The sequence below is a fragment of the Indicator indicator genome, chromosome 29 (genome assembly GCF_027791375.1).
Source record: "Indicator indicator isolate 239-I01 chromosome 29, UM_Iind_1.1, whole genome shotgun sequence".
Classification (NCBI taxonomy): domain Eukaryota; kingdom Metazoa; phylum Chordata; class Aves; order Piciformes; family Indicatoridae; genus Indicator; species Indicator indicator.
This window is the reverse complement of record NC_072038.1, coordinates 797,368-811,504: the sequence shown is the minus strand read 5'-3', so window position 1 is coordinate 811,504 and position 14,137 is coordinate 797,368. Positions and strand designations below refer to the sequence as shown.

General features: G+C 53.6%; 1 protein-coding gene across 1 annotated transcript in view; it reads left to right on the top strand.

The window, feature by feature from the left end:
• The window catches only part of STX8 (syntaxin 8), a 152,485-nt gene that overhangs the window by 72,530 nt on the left and 65,818 nt on the right, over positions 1-14,137 (top strand). The gene's annotated exons all lie outside the window — the stretch shown is intronic.

The window sequence follows — 14,137 nt, the reverse complement described above, 5'->3', positions numbered from 1 at the left end:
CAGTTCTAAAGTGGCTTTCCTCCTCCTCCGGGATCCAAGAGGATAATGCCCTGCAGCTGTCCACAGCAGGATGCTCTTGTGGTGAATATTGTGATGCTCTTGTTGGCTTATGACCAACCTGAGTGTTTATTAAAATGGCAGTGGTGTTTTGCAGGCTTGACAACTCTCTGGTATATGGTTCTGCCTCTCCTCTCCTTCTCCTCTCCTTCTCCTCTCCTTCTCCTCTCCTTCTCCTCTCCTTCTCCTCTCCTTCACCTCTCCTTCACCTCTCCTTCACCTCTCCTTCACCTCTCCTTCTCCTCTCCTTCTCCTCTCCTTCTCCTCTCCTTCTCCTCTCCTTCTCCTCTCCTTCACCTCTCCTTCACCTCTCCTTCTCCTCTCCTTCTCCTCTCCTTCTCCTCTCCTTCTCCTCTCCTTCTCCTCTCCTTCTCCTCTCCTTCTCCTCTCCTTCTCCTCTCCTTCACCTCTCCTTCACCTCTCCTTCACCTCTCCTTCACCTCTCCTTCTCCTCTCCTTCTCCTCTCCTTCACCTCTCCTTCTCCTCTCCTTCTCCTCTCCTTCTCCTCTCCTTCTCCTCTCCTTCTCCTCTCCTTCTCCTCTCCTTCTCCTCTCCTTCTCCTCTCCTTCTCCTCTCCTTCTCCTCTCCTTCTCCTCTCCTTCTCCTCTCCTTCTCCTCTCCTTCTCCTCTCCTTCTCCTCTCCTTCTCCTCTCCTTCTCCTCTCCTTCTCCTCTCCTTCTCCACTCCTTCTCCTCTCCTTCTCCTCTCCTTCTCCTCTCCTTCTCCTCACCTTCTCCTCTCCTTCTTCTCCCTTCTCCCCTGATTCACCAGAGTCAGCATCACATCACCACACTGAGCTTGATTCCTTTTTTGCTCCTCCATCTACAGCCCATGTAATAGATGTTTGGTCTCCTGGGCTAGTGGGAGGTGCCTGTGGCAGTGGGAGTTGGAACTGGATGATCTCTGAGGTCCCTTCCAACCCAAACCATTTTATGATTCTATAATTCTGCAATTTTTTCCCCCACTCTTCTTTAATCTGCTTTGAATCCAAGAGTGCTCCATCCCCAGTGCCTGCAGGAGCTGTGGCAGCCCTTAGCTGTCTCCTCCTTCCTGTGAAAAATGTGAGACGTTCTGGTGGCTCACAGGTGGGGATGGTTCCATCCTGCTCTTTGGATTGAGGGTTTTTTTTTGTTTGTTTGTTTGTTTATTTGTTTGTTTTTCTAATTGGGAGTGGGAATGAGTGGATGCAGCCTGCTAGACATCTCAGGAATTCCAGCCCTGCTTTCCTGGGAGGCGTTCAGCAGGCAGCAGGGCGATTCCACGCTCCCAGCGGAGCCGAACAATCCTCTGATTTTTCTCCTGGGACCACAATGACAGTGACCATTTATAACCACCCCCCTGCCAGCTGGGGCTGTCTCCTAGGCAGGTTTTGAGAAATGAGGCTTTTTTTCTTTCCAAGGTGCTTGGGAAACTTCTGCCAGGACTCCCAAGTGACGGAGCCTTTGTCCGGGAGGCCCAGGCTGGCCCGGGAGGGTGATCCATCAGCATCCTTCACAGCACAGCTCCACCACCCCCCTGCTCCCAGGGCTCTGGCCTTGTATTGTTGGTGGGGAGCACCTCTCATGAGGAAACCCAGAGTAGGCAATGTGTTAAGAGTCCTCCATAGGTGGGTCGTGGTTGCTTGGATGAGAATTGAGTTTTATCTCCTGGGAGGAAGGCCCTCGCGTGGGGTGGCTGTGGCTGATGTGGATGAGATGTGCGCTTGCTCCCTCTCCCTTTTTGCTCTTCCCTTTTCCTCCAGGGACAGTGACTTCACCACTGCCCTGGGCAGCCTGGTCCAGGCCTTGACAATCCTTTTGGGTTCCCTTTTGTGGAAGAAATTGTTCCTCACCTCCAACCTAAACCTCCCTTGGCACAATTTCAGGCCATTTCTTCTTGTCCTATCATTTGTTCCTGGGGAGAAGAGACCAACATCCACCTGGCTCCAACCTCCTTCCAGGGAGCTGTAGAGAGCAATGAGGTCTCCCCTCAGCCTCCTTTTCTGCAGGCTGAACACCCCCAGTTCCCTCAGCTGCTAAAGCCATTGAACTGTGTTCCCAAGAGCCATGGCCACACATTTCTTGAACACCTCCAGGGATGGGGACTCCACCACCTCCCTGGGCAGCCTGTCCCCATCCCTGACCACTCTTGCAGCAAAGAAATTGTTCCTCATCTCCAACCTAACCCTCCCCTGGCACAATTTCAGGCCATTTCCTCTCTTTCTATCACCTGAGACTAGGGAGAAGAAACCAACCCCCACCTGGCTCCAACCTCCTTTCAGGGAGCTGTGGAGAGCAATGAGGTCTCCTCTCAGCCTCCTTTTCTCCAGGCTGAACACCCCCAGTTCTCTCAGCTGCTCCTCACCAGCCCTGTCCTCCAGACCCTTCCCCAACCTTCAAGTTACAGGAATAAAGCCATTAAACAGGGCTCTGAGCAACCTGCTCTGCTTGCAGATGTCCCTGCTGACTGCAGGGAGGGGGTTGGTCTAGATGAACTTTAAAGGTCCCTTCTCAGCCAACCCGATCCCTGACCACTCTCGCAGGAAAGAAAATTTCCCTATGTCCAATCTAAACCTGATGATCTTTAAAGGTCTTTTCCAACCTTAATGATTCTATGATCCCATAACCCTCCCCTGGCACAATTTGAGGCCATTTCCTCTCTTTCTATCACCTGAGACTAGGGAGAAGAGACCAATACCACCTGGCTCCAACCTCCTCTCAGGGAGCTGTAGAGAGCAATGAGGTCTCCCCTCAGCCTCCTCTTCTCCAGGCTGAACACCCCCAGCTCCCTCAGCTGCTCCTCCCCAGTCCTGTTCTCCAGACCCTTCCCCAGCTTTGTTGCCCTTCTCTGGACACACTCCAGCTCCTCAATGTCCTTCTTGGAGTGAGGGCCCAAAAACTGAAGCCGGTGTTGGTGGTGCAGCCTCAGCAGTGCTGATGGCAGCTGAAGTCTGGTTGTGAGTAAAGCCCTTGCTGGCCATGGGCTGGTGTTGCAGTGGTGAGCAGACTGGGGCAAAACAAGAGGCAGGGAGAGAAAACAGAGAGGTGAACCTTCAGGAGAACTTCTGAAGGCAGTGTTTTAAAGACACAGCTTAGCTTGTGGAGAAAGGGAAAACAAAACAACTGCAGAGAGGGGAAGCAGCTTCTGTCCTGTCACTTGCTGCTGTAAGTTTGTGGAAAACAAACATCTCAGAGGCAAAGTGTTTGCATTGGCAAGGGTTTGTTAGGCAAGTGTAAGGAGGCTTCCAGGCTCCCAGTGCTCTGGGCTTTCCTTGAGATGGGGAGCTCTGATTATTTTCTCTCCTAGCAGGATTTCCCTGCTTTCTCTCACAGTCAAGGCTGTAGAAAAATAGTTTTATGGAACCACAGACTGGGTTGGCTGAGAAGGGACCTTTAAAGTTCATCTAGACCAACCCCCTCCCTGCAGTCAGCAGGGACATCTGCAAGCAGAGCAGGTTGCTCAGAGCCCTGTTTAATGGCTTTATTCCTGTAACTTGAAGGTTGGGGAAGGGTCTGGAGGACAGGGCTGGTGAGGAGCAGCTGAGAGAACTGGGGGTGTTCAGCCTGGAGAAAAGGAGGCTGAGGGGAGACCTCATTGCTCTCCACAGCTCCCTGAAAGGAGGTTGGAGCCAGGTGGGGGTTGGTTTCTTCTCCCTAGTCTCAGGTGATAGAAAGAGAGGAAATGGCCTGAAATTGTGCCAGGGGAGGGTTAGGTTGGAGATGAGGAACAATTTCTTTGCTGCAAGAGTGGTCAGGGATGGGGACAGGCTGCCCAGGGAGGTGGTGGAGTCCCCATCCCTGGAGGTGTTCAAGACACCTGTAGCCATGGCACTTGGGGACTTGGTTTGGTGGCTGTGGTGGTGCTGGGTTGCTGGTTGGACTGGATGAGCTTAGAGGGCTTTTCCAACCTTAATGACTCTGTGACTCTCTGATACCACCTGGCTTTCCACTGGGACCCTGCCAGTGAAGGAGACAATTCTCTCCTTGCAGATATGAGGGAAGGAGCCTCCAGATCCAGTACCATCTGGACATGGCTTTTGCCTGCCTTTTATCACTGCAAGTTCTCAGCACATCTGGGCTGAGAGCAGTTCCAGTAACATTAAAATGTACTATTTTGGTTGGCACAGGGACTCTGTGGTATATGCCAATTAGTAATGGCTCTTGGAAACAGGCTGCCTTCAAACTCTCCCTGAATTATTCCCTGGAGAAATTATTCAATTAAGTACAGCTAAAATTAATGTCCACGGGTTTCGTTCGAATCAAACCAAATAAGCAGCTGGGAAAGGGAAAACTTCTCAGTGTCTGCTCTTAAAATAACAGCTCCAACTAATAACTGTGTGCTGGAATTGAGGCTGCTGTTTGTTTGCACAGAATGCCACAAGCTCAGTGTGCTGAGGCTTGGAAGGGACCTCTGGGGATCATCCAGTCCAACCCTCTTGTACAGCAGGGTCACCCACAGCAGGTTGCCCTCTGCTCTGCCCTTGTGAGGCCACAGCTGGAGACCTGGGTCCAGTTCTGAGATCCCCAGTTCAAGAGAGACAGGGAAATACTGGAGAGAGTCCAGAGGAGGCTACAAAGCTGCTGAGGGGCCAGGAGCAGCTCTGTGAGGAGCAAAGGCTGAGAGCCCTGGGGCTGAGAGCCTGCAGAAGAGCAGCCCCAGAGGGGAGCTGAGCAATGCTCAGCAAGAGCTGAAGGAGCTGTGGGGGGCAAGAGGCTGGGGCCAGACTCTACTCAGTGGTGCCCACGGACAGGACAAGGAGCAAAGGGCACAGACTGGAACCCAGGAGGTTCCATCTGAAGAGGAGGAGAAAGTTCTTTGCTGTGAGGGTGCTGGAGGCCTGGAGCAGGCTGCCCAGAGAGGTTGTGGAGTCTCCTTGTGTGGAGAGCTTCCAAGCCCAGCTGGACATTGTGATCCTGGGCAAGCTGCTGTGGGTGCCCTGCTTGAGCAGGGGAGCTGGACTGGATGATCTCCAGAGGTCCCTTCCAACCTCACCATGCTGAGGTTCTGTGACCACCATGAACAGCAGTGAGATTTTGGGTAGTACCTTGGAGGTGAGCAGCAAGGAGAAGCCCATGCCTGGACTAACTCAGTGCCTGTGCCATGGAGAGCTGTGCACCTCCCAGAGCCTGCCAAAGCTGGGCATGGTTTGAGCAGTAGTGGAGAGAAATTAAGATTCTTGCCTTTAATTTTTTTTTTTTGTTTCCTGTGTTTTTCTCCTTTCACTCTGCCTTGACATTACCTCTGGCATGTGGTGTGAAGGTTCTCTGAGTTTCTGATGTACTTCCATTAGTTACAATCTTAATTTCATAGCCCTGGCACTTGGAACAATGCTGCTTTCTTCCTGAGATGTAATTATGGCCTTTGGACCTATAGAGGTTGGCATTCAATATATGATTCATTTCTTTGGTATCTCGCTCTTCTCCTGAGGCACCAGAGACCTGGAGGAGGGAGGGAAGGAGGCAAAGAGGGAGAGAGGGAGGCAGGGAGGGAGGGAGAGAGGCAAGGAGGGAGGGAGGGAAGCCTGCTTGGCTTCTCCACTAAATTCCAGCCTTATTGTAACGTTGTTGTGTAGCAGAAACCCACGTGGGTTGCAATCCTCTGGATGTTTAACTTCAGGTTGGCTGCAGACCTCCATGCTGACACCAAGCTGTGTGGTGCAGCAGACAGGCTGGAGGGAAGGGATCCATCCAGAGGGACCTGGACAGGCTGCAGAGCTGGGCACAAGCCAACCTCAGGAGGTTCAACAAGACCAAGTGCAAGGTCCTGCAGCTGGGTCAGGGCAATCCCAAGCACAAATGCAGGCTGGGCAGGGACTGGCTGGAGAGCAGCCCTGAGGAGAGGGACTTGGGGGTGCTGGGGGATGAGAAGCTCACCAGGAGCTGTCAATGAGCACTTGCAGCCCAGAGAGCCAAGCAGAGCCTGGGCTGCAGCAAGAGAAGTGTGGCCAGCAGGGCCAGGGAGGGGATTCTCCCCCTCTGCTCCACTCTGGTGAGACCACACCTGGAGTACTGCATCCAGTTCTGGAGCCTCTGTTACAAGAGGGATATGGACATGCTGGAAGGTGTCCAGAGAAAGGCCACTAGGATGAGCAGAGGGCTGGAGCTGCTCTGCTATGAGGACAGACTGAGAGAGTTGGGGTTGTGCAGTCTGGAGAGGAGAAGGCTCTGAGGTGACCTTCTTGTGGCCTTCCAGGATCTGAAGAGGGCTCCAAGAAAGCTGGGGAGGGACTTTTGAGGGTGTCAGGGAGTGACAGGACTGGGGGGAATGGAATGAAGCTATAAGTGGGGAGATTCAGACTGGATGTGAGGAAGAAGTTCTTCCCCATGAGAGTGGTGAGAGCCTGGAATGGGTTGTCCAGAGAGGTGGTTGAGGCTCCATCCCTGGAGGTGTTTAAGGCCAGGCTGGATGAGGCTCTGGGCAGCCTGCTGTAGTGTGAGGTGTCCCTGGGCATGGCAGGGGGGTTGGAACTGGCTGAGCCTTGAGGTCCCTTCCAACCCTGACTGATTCTAGGATTCTATGGCTTGTGCTGGGATGTCCTGTGGTGAGGCATTGCTCCTTGAGAAACACTACTGAGGGAGCTCCAAATGCAGAGACACACAGCTCCAAGGAAATGTTTGCTCAGCAGAGCTGTTCTGCTCACCCTCTGACCAAAGCCCAGAGCTGGTTTCTCTCTGCCTGTCCTCTGTTTCATCTGGTCTCACTCATCTGCCTTTTGAGTGTCTTGCTCCACAGACAGAATGATGGCAGCTGAAAAGTTCAGATTGACAGAGTGCATCAGGTTGGAAGGGACCCTCAAAGGGCATCTTGTCCAACCCCCCTGCAGTCAGCAGGGACACCTCCAACTAGAGGAGACTGCCCAGGGCCACAGCAAGTCTGATCTTGGACATCTCCAAGGATGGGGACTCCACTGCATCCCTGGGCAACCTTTTCCATTATTTCCCCATCCTCTTTGTGCAGAACTTCCTCTTGATGCCCAACCTAAATCTGCCCTGTACTGGCCACTGGTGAGGCCACATCTCAAATCCCGGGTTCAGTTTTGGGCCCCTTGCACCAAGAAGGACATTGAGGAGCTGGAGCAGGTCCAGAGAAGGGCAACATAGCTGGGGAAGGGTCTGGAGAACAGGGCTGGGGAGGAGCAGCTGAGGGACCTGGGGGTGTTTATTCTGCAGAAAATGAGGCTGAGGGGAGACCTCATTGCTCTCTACGGCTCCCTGCAAGGAGGTTGGAGCCAGCTGGGTGTCAGTCTGTTCAACCAAGGAAGAAGCAACACAATGGCTTCAAGTTGGAGCAAGAGAGGTTTAGGATGGACTTTAGAGACAATTACTTTGTGGAAAGCTTTGTCAAGGCCTGGCCCAGGCTTCCCAGTGCAGTGGTGGAGTCTCCATCCCTGGAGGGGTCTCGAAGCTGTGTAGATGTGGTGCTGAGGGCCATGGTTTAGTGGTTCCCTGGCAGTGCTGGGTTAGTTGTTGGACTCTTACCTTAAAAGTCATTTCCAACCAGAACAGTTCTGTGCTTCTCTCTCTGATATCTCTCTTTCTGTCTTGCTGCTGTTCAGTCCCTGCTGAGAAAGAGTTTTTGTCTTTAATGTGAGCTCATGCCTAGCAGTGGTCTTGCTCCTCTGTCCTCAGCACCCTGGCCTGGATCAGCAGTGGTGTGGCCAGCAAGAGCAGGGCAGTGATTGTGCCCAATGTGCTGGTGTGGCCACACCTCAGCTCCTGGGGTCAGGCTTGGATCAGAGTGGGGCTGGCTGGACACTGGCAGAGTCTTGGCTCTGGGGTTAGAAACGAAGGGCAGGTGGAGTGGCTGAACAGGGTGGAAAAGGAGATTTTTCTCTCTGAAAACATTTGGACTTCTCATCTTGCTGTCAGAAGTGGGATTTTCAGGCAGGCTAAGGCTGGTTATTCACTTCAGGCTGAGCATGGAGGAGGTCAAGTGCTGAAGCTGCAGGCGCATGGAGCGCTCTGGGATGTGCTGTTTTTGCCATCTGTCAAAGGGTTTGCCAGTGGAAACTGTTCCCTTGGAAAGCCTCTGAGCAGCTGCAGAAAGACTTGATGGCTGACTTGACACAGAAGATGGGGCTGCCAGAGAAGTCTGATTCCAGACCCATAGGAAGGGTTGTTAAGGAATGTCAACGGAGGGCTTGGGTAATATGGGAAAGGCAGGTGGTGGTCGGGGTGGAGGAGCTGTGGTCTGTGCTGTGCTGCTTGACAGGACCACGGGCAAAGGCAGTGCCTGAGTTTGCAGCCTTTTTGAGGAGGAGGGACAGAGGAGAAAAGGGAAAGGATCCATGTGGACACAGCAGCCTGCTCCAGCACCTGGCTGGGCTTCAGCTTGGGGTTTGCTTTCCCAGCCAGCACGAGTGCGGGGAGCAGCTGGAGAGTGATGTATGGCCCTGGCCTGCAGGGGTGGCTCACGGGTGGCATTCCCAGCTCACAGCAGGCTCTGGAATTCTCCACGCCGTGGCTGGAGAGAAGCAGAAGCAGCTTTTCACAGGAGGCATGGCTGGCTGTAGGAACTCAAACAGCACGTTTCTGATTTGTGTGGCAGCAGCAAAGCCTTGGAAGGGAAAGGAATTGAAGGATGAGCTTTTTCCTGAGGAATTCCTAGGATGACACAAGAGCTTCTTCTGCTCCATCTCTTATCATCTGTCTTCCATCGGTGTCCTGTGCATAAATCTTGAGTTTCTAGCCATCAGCAGATGTGATTTGAAAGAAGTGTAGAGCTGGGCTCTGAGTGCTGCTTCCAGGCTGACGTTTCCCTGCAGTTTCAGGACAGGTTTTTATGTTCTGAGAGATGGCTTTTGAGCCTGGTCCTTCTGAGCACACACACACACACACACACACACAGAGATGTGCACATGGATGGACCCCAGAAATGGGCCACAGCAAAGCATGATGTGAGTATGACTTGGAGTGCAGCCCTATGGCCCTCCTCTGGACTCACTCTGACAGCTCTGTGGCCTTCTTGTGCTGGGGACACCAGAACTGGCCACAGTATTTGAGGTGTGGTCTCAGCAGAGCAGAGCAAAGGGGCAGAATCACCTCTCTTGACCAAGGGGAAGTTAAGGTTGGGTCTGGAGAGGGCTGGCTCCTACCTCTTCCACAGGGATGCTTCTCCCATCTCTCCCAACCTGGCTGCCCTGCACTGCTCCAAACCACATGTTGCCAGAGATCAAAAACCTCTGCAGTGGGGATTTAACCAAAGGAAAAAAACCTCCAATATTTCAGAATATATCAACCTACATTTTTTGCTGTCATCTGCTTGCTTTGCTCTTCCCCCATTGCACATTTTCTGTGCTTGTGAATCTCCTGCATGGAATTCATCCTGGTCCCAGAAGGGCTGCCCATACCCTCCCCATCACAGGTTCCATAGCTGGAGGAGCAAAGGCTGGACAGTAGATGGGCTTGTGTCAACAAATGAGGACCTTCCATGGCTTTTGTCTTTGTTTAAGGTGTGCTCATGTTGACCTGCAATGCTTCCAACCATGGGGCAGCTCCCGCCTCTCTGGGCAGCCTGGGACAGGCTCTCACCACCCTCAGGGTCAAACATTTCTCACTTCTCTCCAGTCTCAATCTCCCTCTTTGAGTTCCAAACCATCCCCCCTTGTCCTGTCACATCAGGCCCTGCTCAAAACTCTGTCCCCAGCTTTCTGCTCAGCCCTTGAAGCACTGCAAGGCCACCAGAAGGTCTCCCTGGAGCCTTCTGCTCTCCAGGCTGCCCAAGCCCAACTCTCTCAGCCTGGCTCCCAGCAGAGGGCTTCCAGCCCTGCCAGCATTGCTGTGGCCTCCTCTGGCCCTGCTCCAACAGGTCCCTGTCTGTGCTGTGCTGAGGGCTCCAGAGCTGCCCCAGCACTGCAGGGGGGGTGTGAGCAGAGCACAGCAGAGAGGCAGAATCCCCTCCCTGCCCCTGCTGCCCACACTGCTGGGGATCAGCCCACGTCAGAGCTCATGTCCAACAGATGAGCAACCTTCAACCTTCTCCCACTTCAGCTGGTCTTAAATTACTCAGAGTCTAATACCAGGGTTGTGCAGAAAGTTCTGATCTTCTGTTTCAAGATCCTGCTTCTCTGAAAGGAGACCTTGGCCACGTTGCAGTTGGTGGTTTAGATGTGGTGTGCAGTGCAGTGTTACAGGAACGTCCTTCGTGAGGTCACTGGCAGCCCTTCAAGCAGGCAGCCTGCTTCTCCCTTCTGCTCCTCCCAACAGGGGCACCTCCATCCTTCCTCTTTTCCAGGTTTCTCTTTATTTCATTTCCCACACTCCTTGCATGGTCAGGAAAATGGAGCTGATAGGAGATTCTTCATCCCAAATGTCACTGTCGGCTTGAAGGGTAAAGGGCTTACAGGGGAGGCCCTCCCTCTAAGAAGGACACTGAGGAACTGGAGTGTGTCCAGAGAAAGGCAACAAAGCTGGGGAAGGGTCTGGAGAACAGGGCTGGGGAGGAGCAGCTGAGGGATCTAGGAGTGGTTAGTGTGGGGAAGAGGAGGCTGAGGGGAGACCTCATTGCTCTCTACAGCTCCCTGAAAGGAGGCTGCAGTGAGGTGGGGGTTGGACTCTTCACCCTAGCCTCTGGTGATGGAAGGAAGGGAACTGGCCTGAAATTGCACCAGGGGAGGGTTAGGTTGGAGATTGGGAAAAATTTCTTTGCTGCAAGAGTGGTCAGGGATTGGCAGAGGCTGCCCAGGGAGGTGGTGGAGTCCCCATCCCTGGGGGTGTTCAAGAAATGTGTGCCCATGACACCTGGGGCCATGGTTTAGTGGCCATGGTGGGGTTGGGCTGATGGCTGGACTCAATGATCTTAGAGGGCTTTTCCTCTTGAATTAATGATGGGGTTAGAACCTCCCTGTACTTTCTCCCCATGCCAGTCCCAGCACATTTGCAGTGACCCTGTTCAGACCTCCTGCTTGTGCCATGATGTCCCCAGCACTTCCTCTGCTCTCACCTGTGTGTTACATCAAAGTACTAGTTGCTTGTTGAGCTTTGGGCTGTGTGCTTGGGGGAGTGACCTGCTGCCCTGAAACCTGCCTGAATCAAGGGGCAGCCAGATCTGGAGAAATGCTGCTCCCAAGCTGTACAGCCCAGGTCTCTGGTTCAGAAATGGCTGTGGTGGGTTGGTCTGACAGGAGAATGGCTTGGCCAAGGGACTGGAAAGGAGAGGCTGTAGGTGGAATCCCCATTGCTGTGCCTGGGGCTTTGAAATGCACAGATCCAGATTGCATTGGGTTGGAAGGGACCCTCCAAGGTCATCTTGTCCAACCCCCCTGCAGGCAGCAGGGACACCTCCAACTAGAGCAGGCTGCCCAGGGACACAGCAAGGCTGATCTTGAATGTCTCCAGGGATGGGGCCTCAACCATATCCCTGTGCAACCTGTTCCAGTCTCTCCCCACCCTCACTGTGCAGAACTTCCTCCTGATGTCCAACCTAAATCTGTCCTGCTCCAGTTTCAAACCTTTGCCCCTGGTCCTGTCCCCACAGGCCCTCCTGAACAGTGCCTCCCCAGGGAGTACAGAAGATTTTCCTGCTCACATTTGTTCCCAGTTAGCTGCAGCTTGTTCAGCAGGATGTTTTTGAAGGAGGCTCTGCTCAGTGCTGGCAGAGGGAAGTCTCCAGTTTCCCAAGCAGGCTCTTATCAGCTTGGCCTTGGGAGCGCTGGGAACTTGTGGCAGGTTTTGTCCTTCAGAGGGGAAGAGGAGAACAGCTGCCCCTGCAGCCAGCTCTCTGTTGCCTTTCCTGCCTTGGTGCTGAGTCACACCAGACAGATAAAGTTTCCCCAAAATGTTGTTGGCTTTGCAGATGTTGGACCTGGGAAAGTTGGGTGGGAGGAGGAAGAGAACTGCTATCTGCACTATGATGTGAGCAAACCCTGAGGCTCAGATAAGTACCTGGTGTGGCTGGGGACAGGGAGTGCTGGTGCAGGGTGAGCAAGAGCATCTTGGGTCTTAGAAACAACCTCACTGGAAGGCTGGAGAGTAGGGGGAGAGGTCAACAAGGACAAGTGCAGGGTCCTGCACCTGGGGAGGAACAACCTCCTGCAGCAGGACAGGGGAGGGGAGACCTGCTGGGGAGCAGCTCCACAGAGAAGGAGCTGGGAGTGCTGGGGGATGGCAAGTTCCCCATGAGCCAGCAGTGTGTCCTCATGGCCAAGAAGGTCAGTGGTGTCCTGGGGAGCATGAAGCAGAGTGTGGCCAGAAGGTCAAGGCAGGTTCTCCTCCCATTCAATTCTGACCTAGTGAGGTCTCATCTGGAGTGCTGGAGCCAGTTCTGGGCTCCCCAGTTCAAGAAAGGGAACTACTGGAGAGAGTCCAGCCAGAACCTACAAAGCTGCTGAGGGGCCTGGAGCAGCTCTGTGAGGAACAAAGGCTGAGAGCCCTGGGGCTGAGAGCCTGCAGAAGAGCAGCCCCAGAGGGGAGCTGAGCAATGCTCAGCAAGAGCTGAAGGAGCTGTGGGGGGCAAGAGGCTGGGGCCAGACTCTGCTCAGTGGTGCCCAGGGACAGCACAAGGGGCAATGGGCACAAACTGGAACCCAGGAGGTTCCACCCGAGGAGGAGGAGAAAGTTCTTTGTTGTGAGGGTGCTGGAGGCCTGGAGCAGGCTGCCCAGAGAGGTTGTGGAGTCTCCTTGTGTGGAGAGCTTCCAAGCCCAGCTGGACATTGTGCTCCTGGGCAAGCTGCTGTGGGTGCCCTGCTTGAGCAGGGGGGTTGGACTGGATGATCTCCAGAGGTTCCTTCCAACACTACCATGCTGGGATTCTGTGAACCTGTGCGTTTGTGTCTGGATCAGGGCAGTGCTGGCAGGGTGCTGCTTAAACACAGGAGCAGGGAATGGTTTCAGTCCATAGGATAAAGGGGAGGCTGCTCACACAGGGAGGCTGTTGCTGCCTGGCCTCAGCCCTCCCTCCATCTGGACGTGGAGGTGGTTTGGGCTGCAGGACATGAATCAGGAACTCCTGTTTTAAGAGAGACATGTTTGCAAAGTGCAGGAGTTGTTAGATGCTGCTAACATTTCACATAAGGATTCACTGAAGCTGATGGGGTGTCTGTGGGGTGGATTTAAGATGCATCCATCTCCCAGCTCTGGAGAGAAAAACCTGCGTGCTCTAAAGGCCTTGGAAACTTTCCTTTGTGTCTTCAGAACCTTGATAGGTTTTTCGCTGTTTTCTGTGGCCCACATGTAGAATCAAACTGGATTTGTCTGTGTCTAGACACGAGGCTTGTTGCTTGGTGGGATTTGAGGACAGAAGCACTCTGACTGACCAGCATTAGCATTTTGGAGGAGACCATTCCCTTTGAAGCTCTGGTACAAAAGCAAATGTTGAGGTATTTGTAGAATGGTTTGGGTTGGAAGGGACCTTAAAGATTATCCAGTTCCAACTTCCTGACATGGACAAGGGACACTTCCACCAGCCCAGGTTGCTCAAGGCCTCATCCAGCCTGGCCTTGAACACCTCCAGGGAGGGGACATCCACAGCCTCCCTGGGCAACCTGTGCCAGTGTCTCCCCACCCTCACTGGAAAGAATTTCTTCCTAATCCCCAGTCTCAATCTGCCCTGAGGATGATCAGAGGCTGGAGCACCTCCTCAGTGGGGACAGGCTGAGAGGGTTGGGGCTGTTCAGCCTGGAGAAGAGAAGGCTCCAGAGGGACCTTAGAGCTGCCTTCCAATACCTGAAGGGATCCTACAGGAAGGCTGGAGAAGGACTTCCCATGAGGGTTGTCTAGAGACAGGACCAGGGGGAATGGTTTGAAGCTGAAGGGAGGGCAAGGTTAGACAGGAGCGTAGGAAGAAGTTCTTCAGTACGAGGGTGGTGAGACTCTGGAACAGGCTGCCCAGGGAGGCTGTGGATGCCTCCTCACTGGAAGGATACAAGGCCAGGCTGGATGAGGCCTTGAGCAACCTGGGCCAGTTGAGAGGCATCCCTGGCCATGGCAGGGGGGTTGGAGTAGATGATCTCTGAGGCCCCTGAGCAGTTCTGTGATTCTGTGACTCTGCAGTGGCCAAGTGTTGAGATGCTGTGTTCCAGGGACTGCAATTTCAGGTTTCCCATCTCGTGGGCACTAATTCTGCTACTCTGGCTAATGTTCTGTGGCTGCCATCATCTCCTTG